This window comes from Canis aureus, chromosome 2, assembly GCF_053574225.1.
Source record: "Canis aureus isolate CA01 chromosome 2, VMU_Caureus_v.1.0, whole genome shotgun sequence".
NCBI lineage: Eukaryota > Metazoa > Chordata > Mammalia > Carnivora > Canidae > Canis > Canis aureus.
The window spans coordinates 82,547,218-82,561,513 of record NC_135612.1 but is presented as its reverse complement, the minus strand read 5'-3'; the positions used below and the strand labels follow the sequence as shown (position 1 = coordinate 82,561,513).

The following is a 14,296-nucleotide window of genomic DNA, read 5'->3' as shown; positions in this document are numbered from 1 at the left end:
ATAGTAGTACAGAAGGAAATTCAACTCAAGAATGGTTTATGCAATGATTTAATTCATTCAACCAAGGAAAAAACATGGGGCTGACAATCACATGTTTCTTTCAGAAAAAGACTTCAGCAAGTTGTTTGGTTCCAGATCCTTTGTGGTGGAGTGCAAAGGAAAAGTGATAATGCAAACAGTAGTACAACATGTCTGTATATCTATCCATATTTTTTAATTTAAATTCAATTAATTAACATATAGCATATCATCAGTTTCAGAGGTAGAGTTTAGTGATCATCAGTTGCATATAACTCCCAGTGCTCATTTCCAATATCCTCCTTAATGCCTATCACCCAGTTACCCCATCCCCCTCCACACATCCCCTCCAGCAACCCTGTTTGTTTCCCATAGTTAAGAATTTCCTATGGTTTGTCACCCTCTCTGTTTTCATCTTATTTTAAAAATACAGAACACTTCACAAATTTGCATGTCATCTTTGCACATGGGCCATGCTAATCTTCTTTGTATCATTTCAAAGATTTTGAGTTGAAATTTCCATACAACTACCTAATTCTGGGTTACTCAATGCCTTAGAGATGACCAAGCTCATAATCAGTACTTACTATTAGCTATTGAATTGAATTGAATCCAGTTCCCAGCATTGCTGACAAATTGTTGACAGGTTTAGTTAAATTTCAAAAAATATGTAAAATGCAAAGTTAAAACTTTATTGACACGGAAGTTATAAAGTGCCCAATTTCTTATATAATTAGCATCTCTAAAGTTAAGAATTTTTAAAAAGTGACCCAGTGTAGTGAAAAAATTCCTCATTATATTAGTGGTAGTCTAAATTAGTTCATTTATGGCAAATAATTTGACAAAAGCCTTAGCATTTTATAACACTCACATCAAAAAAATTTTTTCTAAATTTTATTTTTAAGTATTTATTTTATAGGAAAAATTGAGGATATATTTAAGATACAGCTGTAACATTGTTCATTGCAATATAGTTTGCAATAGAAAAATTTCTAAACAACCTAATAGCCTTAGAATAGGAAATTGATTGAATAAATTTTCAACCTTTACCATATAACACTGTGCAGTCATTAAACATTATAGTGTGGAATAATATTTAATGGCTTGGAAAATGGTCATGAGGTAATGTTAACCCAAAGAGCAAATTACAAAATAGTGTGTAAAGAATAATGTCATTTAATGCATACAAGATAGATAGATTCTCTCTCCCTCTGCCACTCTGTCACCCTCCACCCTTATTGTGTGCTCACTCTCTCTCTCAAAAACAAATAAAAGTAATAGTAATTATATATAATCACTTAGGATATTAATGATAAAATAAATTAATATTGACACATGTGTTATGTAAACTGAACATTTGAATGAATATTTTGATAGTATTGAATCTTTCCTTCTGAATCATTGTTAAAAATCCAATTGAAAAAAAAAAAATCCAGTTGAGCTAATATGATATATATGATTATTGGAAATTGATTTAAATACAAATTTATTTCAATTAATTGATTTTCTGACTTATTTTTGCGTCTCTCCCTTCATTTTTAAAAGTTAGCCAAATAGAGATAGTATTTTGGTAGTTAGTCCCTGATGTTCTTGACAAATTATTGAGATAAAATTGAGAATAAAATACAAAAGGAAAAATTCAAATTTATTTTATTTTTAAGAGGTTTTGCTTAGGTCAAAGAACCTCAATGCTTGAATTACTTCAAATATATATCAAAACTATTGCAGACAGATATCTATTCAATATACAATTTCTAGTCAAATAAAGTGATTGGTTATTTCTTAATGTTGTACAGTAGGGTCAGCAAACTCTACGTATAGGTCAAATTCAGTTTACCGTCTCTTTTTGCAAATAAATTTATATTGGAACACACTACCTAATTAATTTATATATATTTTATGCTTTGTGCTACAAAGACAGAGTTGAGTGGTTGAGACACATAACTGACCCTGCAGAAAATGTTTGCCAATCCCTGCTGTAGAAGTACCTATATATTTATAATTTACTTAATAAATTGTTCACTAATCTATGGTCACATAAGTCAGTGTATGAGTAAAGGCAAACCCAAATGAAGAATTTTAAGTTTAGTCTTTTAGAATTAGAAAATAATGGTAAGTGGCTATTATTCTTTGAAACACAATTAAGAACAGTTTTAGGATTTTTTTTAAACTTTTTTTGTTTTTAACTTTTTTGTATAATTATATTCAAACTTAGTCCTTGCTAAAATTTCTTAAATTTGATGTTAGTTGTGAAAAACTTTGGTATGGTCTATTCTCATTGTGTGAATCAAGAATGAAAGTTTTCAAAAGCACAGATTTTAAAAGCCAAATATAGTTGAGTATACATTTTCTCATTTCTTCCAACTTACATAATATACTTGAAAATGTTACCAATATACCAATATTTCTGCTTGGCAGTGTGACTTCCTAGAAATAAGCAACATTCATGACAGGCATTGTATTATTGTCTCTTCCATTAGTTTAACTGGCTTTAAGAGATCATATTAAAATGCTGTTTTCCTTGTGAAAGCAGGCTAATAAAACCTCCTCTGGAAATAGATCAATCAATGTGCATAAAAATAACTAGAAATTTTAGATATAAAAATTTACATGTTGATCTACTAGTTATGACTATTAAGTAATGTGTTCTATATGTATTTGCAAAAGTGTGTTCATATGTGAATATATAGGTGTATTCTAACTAAAACTCACAATTTATGCACATTAATGCTAGATTTTGAAAGATAAAACTCACTCTGAATTCTAATAATAAGGGAAAAATTCTTTAAAACATTATTTAAATTGTTTAAACCCTTTGATTAAAACCCTCTTTGGCTCCCACATCACTTATCTAAATATCATGGTCCTTTGGTGGCAAAAGTATTCCTTTGGCCTCTCTCTTATTAATCTCCCAATTATGTCTTCTGGTACACCCACATTATTGCATGATTTACCTTAGGGCCTTTGCACTGGCTAAGCCTCTATGCCTAGAGTATTCGTCCCAAAATATCTACAAGTCCTGCTTCCTAATTTCTTCACATCTTTGCTTTAAAACAAACAAACAAACAAACAATACTGTCTTAATATTTATTTTGGAGACTCTCTGACTTTGAGTAATTTCCTAACTTGATATTTATCTCTATGCATCTTTATTTTGACTTCACTTTTCCATATTATTTTCTCTATATATAAAACTGTAGTTTAACAGATATTTTCTTTCCATATTTAAGACATTTGATTCTATTGTTTCCTCACTCTCATTATTTCTGTTGATAAGTCAGCTGCTAATTTTATTTATTATCCTTGATAACAATATGTCTTTAAGATTGTCCCTCTGTTCTTGCATTTTAGCACAATGATGTGCTTAGGTGGGGTTGCCCTCCTTGGTATTCATACTTGCTCCCTGTATCTAAAACTTGAAGTATTCCATCAGCTGTAGGCAATACTTTGGGAGAAGGATGAAGCTGTGATCAGACAGGAACTGGGAAATGAGTGCCATAGCTTGCTGACAGAAATCTAGATGATGTGCCAAGCATGCTATATTATTGGTAAGCAAAGATCAGAAACTATGCAACACGAGTCAAATATGCCTTACAGGGTATTTTGTGAATCATATTTTATTGGATCACAGTCATACTCATTTGTTTAGATATTAATTAGATCAGTTTTCACTCTGAAATGAGAAATTAAGTAGTTAACACAAAGACCATACAGTTTACAGAACCCAAATATTTATTATCAAGTGATCTATAGAAAGCTTTCTTACTTCTGGTTTAGAGAAAGAATATGTATGGTCTTTGCAGTCAGGCCATCTTGATAAAAAAATAGAAATAAGAAATCTGGTTTTAAAATATGATAAAACTGTTTACCTTGTACTTAACTTTTTTGAACTTCGCTTGGTCTTCATATGAGAAATTCATAAGAGAATGCATGTGAAGATTCAGATATCACCATGCGGTACATAGCAGGCACTGAGAAACTGTGATTTGATCAATCCAATTTTTCCTTTGTATTTTGGTTCATGATAGCTGAGTTCAGGGCACATATGCCTCAAGTCTGGAATACTATAATAACAGACTGGATATTTATCTACTCTTTCCATTTTCTTTCCTCTCCAACCCTTTACATGACTACATTTATAACAATAAATGTTTTTCTCATGTTGTAAAATAGTAAGAACAGCTGTTCTCTTTTGATACAAAACTCCTTATTTAGCTAAGAGTGATTTTCCTTATTTTCAAATGAAAGTGGCTTTCCCCAGGGTAGAATGTGTCCATGCTGAAAAGCCAAATGCGTTACATGGAGATTGAATATTTCTAATAATGCAAAAAGGGGAAATATGTTGTTGCATTGTTATTGTTGCATTGTTGTTATTGCCCCTAATGACTCAGTACATTGCCCTGACTTCAATGGACCATTAAGGTGCTTTTGGCTGACCACAAAGGGCTTTTGCATGCATTTGATGGACATTCTAGATATTCAGGGGATGATGACAAAAGGAATAAAGAGTCCAAACATTAGGCAATCAGCCTGGGATGTCATCCAGTTATGCTGGCAAAGGTAACCATTGCTTGAACCTTGCTGGCTCAGGGTCCACTCCAGCTGACCACCTTGTCCTCAAATACATGGGAAACTAACCTTGCCTGGATTCTGATTAAAAAGCAGCTAAATGTGCATTCTTCTCATGGGTGGAAAATCCATCCTTTCTGTCAAAGTGTTCTTCCAAGTCATTTGCTCAGTAGAAGTAATATCCATGAAGTATGTCCTGAATCTTCACAGTGTTTCCTTTGAAGTACTTCATGAAATCTACCCCCAGCACAATTTTCTGAGGAAAATCTAAGAACCTTGAGTATTGGGGAGCAGCTCCTTGATTTAAATATATCTAAATTGCCAGGAACTGGAACATTATGGAGGGGCGTTACTATTGCATTTATTTCATGCTCTTTTATGTGATGTTGCATGTTTTGCATCAAGTGTCTTTACATTTTGGGCAATGAGCATACCTCAAAGTATTTTACCGGAGAGTGACTCTTAACTGCAGTGAGTATCAGAATCAACTGGGGAGTTTGTAAATACCCACATTATTGGGCCCAGACCATAGAGTTTCTGATTCAGAAGGATCGGCATGGAACCTGATTTTGTATTTTCAGCCAATTTCCCACATGATGCTAATGTTGGTGGGAACACAATTGGAGGACCACTGATAGGACATTCAAAACATAGAAAAGATAGAGTTCTATTATAGAAATATTCTGTGGGATAATACTCATTTGCACTTTTCATTCTGGATTACTACCATCTTTGCTGCAATTTTCTCAACTAGTGTATCCACTTCAAACATCCATCTCCTGTCTTTTGTAGATATTTTCAGAATTTAAAATGAATCCACCACATTATACTAAATCCCCATGATCAAGTGAGAATATGCAATTTATCTGTTTAACTTAAGAATTTATATATTATATGTGTGTGTGTGTGTATTTAAAATTATTGCACTTTATTTCAGTTGCAAATTTTATTTAGTTATGACTTAAAGATGGGCCTTTAAGCCCTGGTCAGTGCTCATTATCTTATTCTGGCTCTGGATAATCCATTGACTCTATGCTTTTTTGAGAGCCACACAATTTCATATGGAATAGCTACTTCAAAGAATATATGGCCTCTTTATCCTTTTAGCCCCATTTCCTCCTTATGGTTATCAAACATCTTTTAAAAAATTGATTGCAAAGATGGGTGCCTGGGTAGCTCAGTCAGTTAAGCATCTGACTCTTGATCTCAGTTCACATCTTGATCTCAGGGTCATGAGTTCAAGCCTTGCTTTGGGCTCCATGTCAGGTATGCAGTCTAGTTTGAAAAAAAAAAAAAAAAAAAAGATTGTCAAGAAATCCACCTCTTTCTGCAATTGCTGCTCCTCTTTCATTTCTCAAAGATGTTTTTTTTCTGAAAGTTCTCATTATTCCTCTTTTTCATTAAGCTTTGACTATGTTAAAATTTTCAATTTGTGTTCTTCATTCTTCAAACTGTCAGCTGCAAAGTATTGTTATATCTATTTATTTACCTTTCTCCAGTCTTAATTAAAATATAAGGTATTGATATTTGTAGTTCTGGAACAATGGAAAGGGTTTACACCCCTTCAATTTTTCATGGAAAGAACTTTTCCATATTTTATACTAATTGAAACAAATCTTTCCTCCTATTCACAAATAATTGACTCTGATACTTTTCGTTCTAAGATGAGCAACCATCTCCCATGCTATAGTCTCCTGCGATTAATTATAAGTTAACTAACACAACACATAGCACATATTAGACATTATTCTCATTTGTTGACTAATTCTTCAAGTCATAATTAATTTAAATTACGTTACTAGTTTCAGCAAAAGATTTAAATAGAGATAAAATTTAAAAATTAAACAAAAACCAAACAAATGGAAAAACCTAATCACCTAAGAGCATGTTTAGGATCTTACTTTGGCATATGGCTTACATAAAAAAATAAAAAGATATCTGTGCATGAAATATAAGCTCTTTGAAAAGGATCTTATTGTGTTTTCTCTACTCTCTTTCAATATTTAGAGTTAATGAAACATTATCTTGTTAGGTTTTGTTAAAAATATATATATTTTTTACTAATGAATATGACACGTGAAAGAAGCAGTTACATTTTCCTTAGTTTACTTTTAATGTTAAATCACTTTTTTGGTTAGTTCATGGACAAGTAAATGAGGGCTGTATCTTTCTTTTTAAGAAAAACATCTTCTTTTAAAAGAAAAATGCTCATCTGACAAATATCTGAAGCTAATTATAGCTTCAGTCTCTGTTGGGTTGGTTTGGTTACTATTTGATTAGGAATGAAAAGACTTCTAAAACATTGTGTTAAAGGAAGGGCAGTGTCTTCTTCACCATGTGGCATCAGAATTGGACTTTTCTAGGAATAAAAATGCAAAACAAATATAAATAATGTGTTTTAAATTAATAGCAAGCCAAGGTGTCCATGGACATGTAATCTCTGGACATAAAATTTCTTAATGATTAAAATTTCTAAAGTCTAAAGTTATAATTATAAACAAGCTCTACTTCACGGTTTTTATGTCATTAGAATAATTATTGTTTAACCACTGCCCTCTTTCTAAAGTAGAAAATAAATGGTTTCAAGCAAAACTCATCATTCAATTTGTAGTTAATTGATATAATTAAGAGTATATTTTGTCATTTTATCTTTCTAACTGGTAATAATGTGAAAAATGTGTAACTACTTTGCATTTTCTTTTTTTTTAATATTTTTAAGTGAGTTAATAGACTGGAGAAAGCATTTTCCCTAGTTTTCAAACTACACAGAATTTTTTTTCAGTTTTTCATATAAGCTAGGGTAGCTTTCATATAAATTTTGATTTTTTTTTTCAATTGTGGTGTTCTTTCGGGATTTATGGTAGATTTAGATCTGGCTATTACTTCTCCCAATAAATAATTTTGGCTGAAGACTTAACCTACTGCTTGTTTTCTGCAAATCCTAAAATGTTAGTTTCATAATTTTGTGATTATTCTATATTCATGTGGCTCAACCTTTGAGGTTAATTTTAGAAATTAAAATAAAGCAATGATTCTATAATGAATTGATTTTGCTCCCTAGGGTAAAGTTGGCAATGTCTATACACACTCTTGGTTGTTACAACTTGGGAAGGTGGTGTGCTTTCGACACCTAGGTGTAGAGGAAAGGAATGATATCCTATAATGAACAGGACAGTGTCCCATAATAAAGAAGTAGCTATCCAAAAATATCCATGGTTATGAGGTTGATAAGTCTGATCAAAAGTATCTCACTCTATTCTACTATACTCATAACAAAATTTGAAATCATATTTGGAACTATTCTTTCTGTATATTTTTACATTAGCATCTCATTAGCATCTGAGTAGATGACCTGGTCAGTCATCTCTATTTCCTTTGTCCTCTTTTAATTTTCCTGAAATCATATATATATTATATATATAATATATATATAATTTTATATAATTTATAGATTTATATTATATATAATATATAAAATTTTATATAATTTAATATTATATTATAATATAATATATTATATTAATATTATATAATTATAATTATATATATATATATATAATTCCCTGACACTTTGGCTGACTTGTGGGGGGGGGGAGGGGGGAGGCAAGTTGAGGAATGAAAAGAAGATCTCACTTTTTTTTTTTGGAATGGGTTTTTGCTTTTTATGGATAGGTAATAAAATTGTACAGTACACTACCACTGGTTTTATTGTTTTATTTGTTTTCCTTTACTGTGTGATTATATTATGTTTAAGTGAGATTTTTAAATTTCACAGAATAGATGCTTTATTTAAAACTACAAGAAACGTCAAGTTACTACTCATCTCTCTTCTCAAATTCCAATTTACAAACAAGGATGCAGTGTCTTGGGGAAAAAGAATTAAGGTTAGTCATAATTCAGATGCAAAAAAAAATGATTCACTTTCCCATCATTTCTTTGAGTGAGCTGGAAAAAAAATGCAAAGATGAGCTGAAAATTCAAAATAACACGAGCATAAAATTAACAGGGCAAAAAATGTGCCCTATTTTCATCTCTTTCATGAAGAAAGAAAAAGAGCAACCAACATTCTGTTCTGAAGTAAATTTTGAGGAGAAAAACACATCCATGATTTGAAGTCAGGTCTTGAGACGTAGGCAATTGTATTATAGGACCGTGTAGCTACATGATTTTTTTCAAAATGAGGCTTAATGTTATTGGTACAAAAGTGAATTTTCTCTTTACCTTTCTCCATGATCAAAGGGATATAACTATCATCTTTCTCCTAGGACAATGAACAGTGTTTGGCTTGGGAGAAAATGAATGTTGTGAAGAACAAAATCTTTGTATCTCAGGAGTTTTCTGCCTTTATAGTAAAAATGGAAAAAAAATGCCTTTGAGTACTTTATGTGCGCCTGCCTGTTCTAACTACTTAACCCCAAAGAGCACCTATGCTTGAAGCCTCAGTAGCTGTCACGCAAGGACTAAACTTTTTACCCAAATGGGGCCTGGTTTCCTTGAGACTTTGGTATTGAGATAAAGAATTAACATTTATGAATAAGCCATGTATTTTACCATGTATATGAAGAGCTGAAAGAAAGGGCCCAAAGAAATAGGGCTGCAGAAAACACAAGGAGGGACGCAGAAATAAGACAGGGGAGAAAGAATTCATAACATGTCCCAGGGCTCTTGTGGTGCTTTGAAGCCAGATAAATATACCTGCTTTATTTTCCATGAAATCCATTAAATCTTTATAAAAATGTTACTTCCAGAGTGTAAGTTAAACTATGCTATTATGCTACTTTTAACAAAGGGATTCTAATATAGTTTATGATATTATCGATAATGTTCAATGAATACTAACTACACCACACACAGTTCTAATGTGTTTACATGATGTTCTCACTCATTGTGTTTCCCAAACCTATGTGATTGGAAGGTTGCCCACTTTTATAGATGAGTTAACTAATTGTATTAAACTGGTCATTAAGAAAAGAAAAGATATGCCTCTGAAGACTGATGTTTTACACAGAGTTAATTTTTTGGCATAAGCCAGAGATAGATTAATGTTCATAGTTGGAATATTCAAAAGTTATTCAAGACGTTTGCATGAAATGTAAAAGTCGTGAGAACTTTATCAGTAGTTTCTTTTAATATGCTATAAATCACTACTTTCTAGTATTATGTATTTAAATTTGTCTGGGTCTAATTAAAGTGAATTCATATACATACAGACTTATATCTTCAGCCCCTCCTCTATACATCCATCCCCACCACTTAAATAAGCACTTATTATTTATATAGCTTATAAATAAATATATATTGTGTATCATACTGCATAGCTGCACCCCAGAAGACTCTAAGCCAAGAATGAGGAGGGTCTGGTGAGGCCAAAAAATTGACCTAGAGACAGTGATTGGAACATAGGTTTATTAGGGGAACTTACACACAGGAGTCCAGGAGCAGCTGAGGGGACAAAGCATCTGCTTCTGGACTCTACATGCAACAAGCTTTTATAGTGTAACAACTTGCCCAGTAACTATCTGTGGCCCTTCCTCCCCTTGCTTGGCTAGAGTTCAGAGAAGATAAAGGCATTCCATCTGGACATTCTTCAGTACCAAGGAGACACTGACCTCGATTACTGAGCAACATGTTTCTCTCCTGTTTGATGAGAATATAAAAGGAGAATGGGATCTCTACATTCTTAAGATAGTGATCAATAGGGACATTCAGGATGTTTTTGTACAAACTGACCATCCAGCACCTACCATATACATTTATACTTACTTATATTTATATATATATTTATATATTAATATAAATATATAATATATAATATATATAATAATATATAGTATACATTATGTATAATATATAAAATGTATGGTATACATTATAAATAATAATATATGGTATATGTGTATGTATATATTAATATATATAAATAAATTGTGGGCTTAGGAGAGATTTCAAATATAAAATGAAAGGAGTTGCTTTCAAAGAAGCAGAGCCTTTTTTTCCTCTTCTGATTTTTTTTTTTTACAAATACTCTTTCATAATCAAAGCATACAGAATAATTTTAAAGTATCTTCTGCTTCTCAAAAATGCAAAATAGTGCTTCATTTATAGTTCAGTTTACATTTGAAAGAGAAAAGGAAATTGTTTTTGAAAATGGATTCAAATGGATTCTATTGCATATCTTTAATAAAAGTTTTTAAAATAAATATAAATACTGTAATAACCTAGTAGCTGAGGGTACACAAAAGATGCAGAGTTCAGGCAGGTCACCAAAATCTTCATCCCTTATGTATTGACCATCCACCCTGAGACAGGCTGTTCCTGGGTTCGAGCTGTGAGGAAGAAAGTAGGAACCTGGTCTTCATAAGGCTCATGATCTGTCCTCTGGTCAAGAAGTAAGTGAAGGAATAGACATTAGAAATCAAGTTGAAAAGACAGGCTACAATGAGTCAGTAGATCCAAGTATGAAAAAGTGGAATCCAGGAATCAAATTGTAGGAATCAGCTCCCTGACTTCCTATCATGACAATGGAAACTTTGAATCACTGGCTATTCTGAAGCTCATAGGCAGAGGTGAGTAGAAATACCTGACCCAAATGATATGTAGGTTATAAGACACTCTGCTCTGTATTAAGGTTTCTAAATCAGGAATGATTATTTTGAGTCTTAAATCTTTTTCATTTTTTGCTCTTGATGGATAATTTAATGTGTCAACTTGGCTAGGCTATCATTCTTTGGTCAAACTTTGGCTAACCCCATTTCTTTGGTGAAACACCATTCTGGATGTTCTCTCAAGGTATGTATGTATGTATGTATGTATGTATTTATTTATTAGATAGAGTCAACATTTCAATCAGTAGACTTTGAGCAAATTAAATCATCCCCCAGATTATGTGTGGGCATTATCCAATCAGTGAAAGACCTTAAGAACAAAGACTGAGGTTTCCCAAAGAAGAATTTTCCTCAAGATTGCAACATAGGAACTCTGCCTGAGTTTCCAGACTCCTACTCTGGAGAATTCACAGGAAGGCAGCATTAACAATTCCTACATTTCCAGCTTGTCAGCTTATCCTATGTATTCCAAATTTATAAGCCACACAACTTCTAAACCAATACTTTAAAATAAATTCTCTCTCTCTCTCTCTCTCTACTTATAGATGGATAGATTATAGATATAGATATATAGAAAGATAGATATACATATACATAAAACCTATACATATATATATGTAGGTTTTATAGGTTCTGTCTCACCTATAAATACTGTTTCTCTGGAGAACCATGGCTATCACAATTGTATACACTGTTGTATCTGTGCATTGTATCAGTGTCCAGTGTCCATTTTCTGTTTCCCTCTGCCCTCCAGCAAGGTGAGATGTCATGATGCTACTTTTCTTTGTGTCTTTGGCAATGGACCTTTCACTATTCTCTGCCTCCCCCGGGTCTTGATTAAGCTGATTCTCTTGCACATGATTTTATGCCTACAAAACTGCATCTCTAGTTGCTTTTAAGATATTTGTTTGATAACTTGCAGAAGCATTTTTTTAAGCGTTGAGACAACTACTGTTGTATAGGGTTCTATTTCTATCCCCCATGGCTACCCTCCGGCAACTGCTGCCATCGCTTTTATACCAAAAAAACTTTTGCAAGTCACAAGAGCTCAACAGATTCTCCTTCAGCTCAAAGATTTTAAAAAGATAAAACCATTTGATCTAAAAAAAATACAGAGCATTTAAGCTTACTAAGAAATTTGAGGAACACACTGATACTATCCTTTGCTACTATTAAAAGTCCTTGTGTTGTCAATGTGACAGTGGTATAAGATTGGCAGGATTGAGAGAAAGAGTTGAAAAAAGGTCTTTAATCTGTACTATCTGTATATCTACCCTACAATGGAAATACTGTTTCAGCATGTCCTTTTCTCAGTAATCTTTTCCTACTGCTAAGATTTCAAAATAAGTAGAAAAAATGTCAAAGGTATTCACATGTTGACACATATTGATGTTTATGTGGCATGTCTCTTGATGCTTGAGCAATATGCTAGACAATTTGCATAATAAGGGACTAGAAACTGGTTCCATGATGTAGTTTATTTTCTCAATTCAAGATGGTTACTTCTGGATTAAAGTCTGTGATTCTGGGATCCCTGGGTGGCGCAGCGGTTTGGCGCCTGCCTTTGGCCCAGGGCGCGATCCTGGAGACCCGGGATCAAATCCCACGTTGGGCTCCCGGTGCATGGAGCCTGCTTCTCCCTCTGCCTGTGTCTCTGCCCCTCTCTCTCTCTCTGTGACTATCATAAATAAATAAAAATCTTAAAAAAAAAAAAAAAAAGTCTGTGATTCTAAAAAAACTATAATCTTACACAAGTATCCTTACTTCATTCTTTGTTGACAGTTAGGAAACAGAAAGAGAAAATGTACTGCTAGATTGACAGTTGTCGGCAATTATTAAGCTTTTGTTCGGAGAAATAATTATATGTTTACTGAGAAAAGAAAAAGATTTATAATTAAAAGTACTCCAAATTTTACCTTTAATATTATTTCAAAAACCATAAAAAATAAATTTTATAATATTTTACTGTAGATTTGCTACACAATTAAATAATCCTGGCTAAAATTCTCTTTCTCTTCTCACTGTTCCATAATGTATCCATCCAACAGATGCCTCCTGCCTTTAACCCACATTGACCTTCTCACCATTCAGTGGTTATTACACCCTATTGTTTCTTTTTCCTAGAAAATCTTTAGTTCTCTTCTGTAAGTGTAGTATATATACTCAGTTAAAACTCAGTTAAGGGCAGCCCGGGTGACTCAGTGGTTTAGTGTTGCCTTCAGCCCAGGGCTTGATCCTGAGGACCCGGAATTGAGTTCCACATCAGGCTCCCTACATGGAGCCTGCTTTTCCCTCTGCTTGTGTCTCTGCCTCTCTCTCTCTGTCTCTCATGAATAAATAAATAAAAACTAAAAAAAAAAGACAAAAAAAACTCAGTTAAAATGAGTTTTCTAATGAGCAGGCTTATTTCACACACCTACATAAAACATATTATGTCATCTTTGGTGTTGGAAAAGAATATACATCTATAGAAGAATATACATCTATTCTAAGATCTCCAGTTTTAAATGAGGCTTCTGTTTAAAGCATCTTCCTTCTTCAAAGTATGATCTCCTTGAGGGAAGGGGACAGCTCTCACTCTCATTTATGTATGAAATAATATATGCCCATTTTACTCATACCACTCCAAAATGTGAGTTTGCTTATAGAAAAAATACAAAGTTAAATATCAGTGATAAGAGTATTAAACCAGAGAGTCTACACATTTTACATTTTTATAGCTCAAAATTGTGTGTATTTTCCTTTCTTTTCTTTTTCATATAATGATAATTTAACTGATATTTCTTGTTCAAACATGTATATTTAGCTCCCTCGCAAAAATTCCAAACTACTTTTTGTTATCTGGGCTTATATACTTTTTAAAGAGAGGATCAGCTCAGAATTTTACACAGTCTACAGAATAAGGGATTAATCTGAGTTTACTACAGCATTACTTATGAAGCTTTAAAAAAAATACATTCTTTCCTGAGTTCACTTTTGGATAGTTTGATGTATTTGAAATTCTCATCAATGAAAGCTTCAAATGTCAAAAGAAATTACAGATGTAAATTAAAAAGTAATAAAAAGTAATAACATTTTTAAAAAGAAGACAGAAAATGGGATGA

At 32.6% G+C, this 14,296-nt stretch overlaps 1 pseudogene; it reads right to left on the bottom strand.

The window, feature by feature from the left end:
• Positions 1 to 441: 441 nt before the first annotated feature.
• LOC144304260 (U6 spliceosomal RNA) lies at positions 442 to 540 on the bottom strand (annotated as a pseudogene).
• Between the last annotated feature and the right edge of the window lie 13,756 nt (positions 541 to 14,296).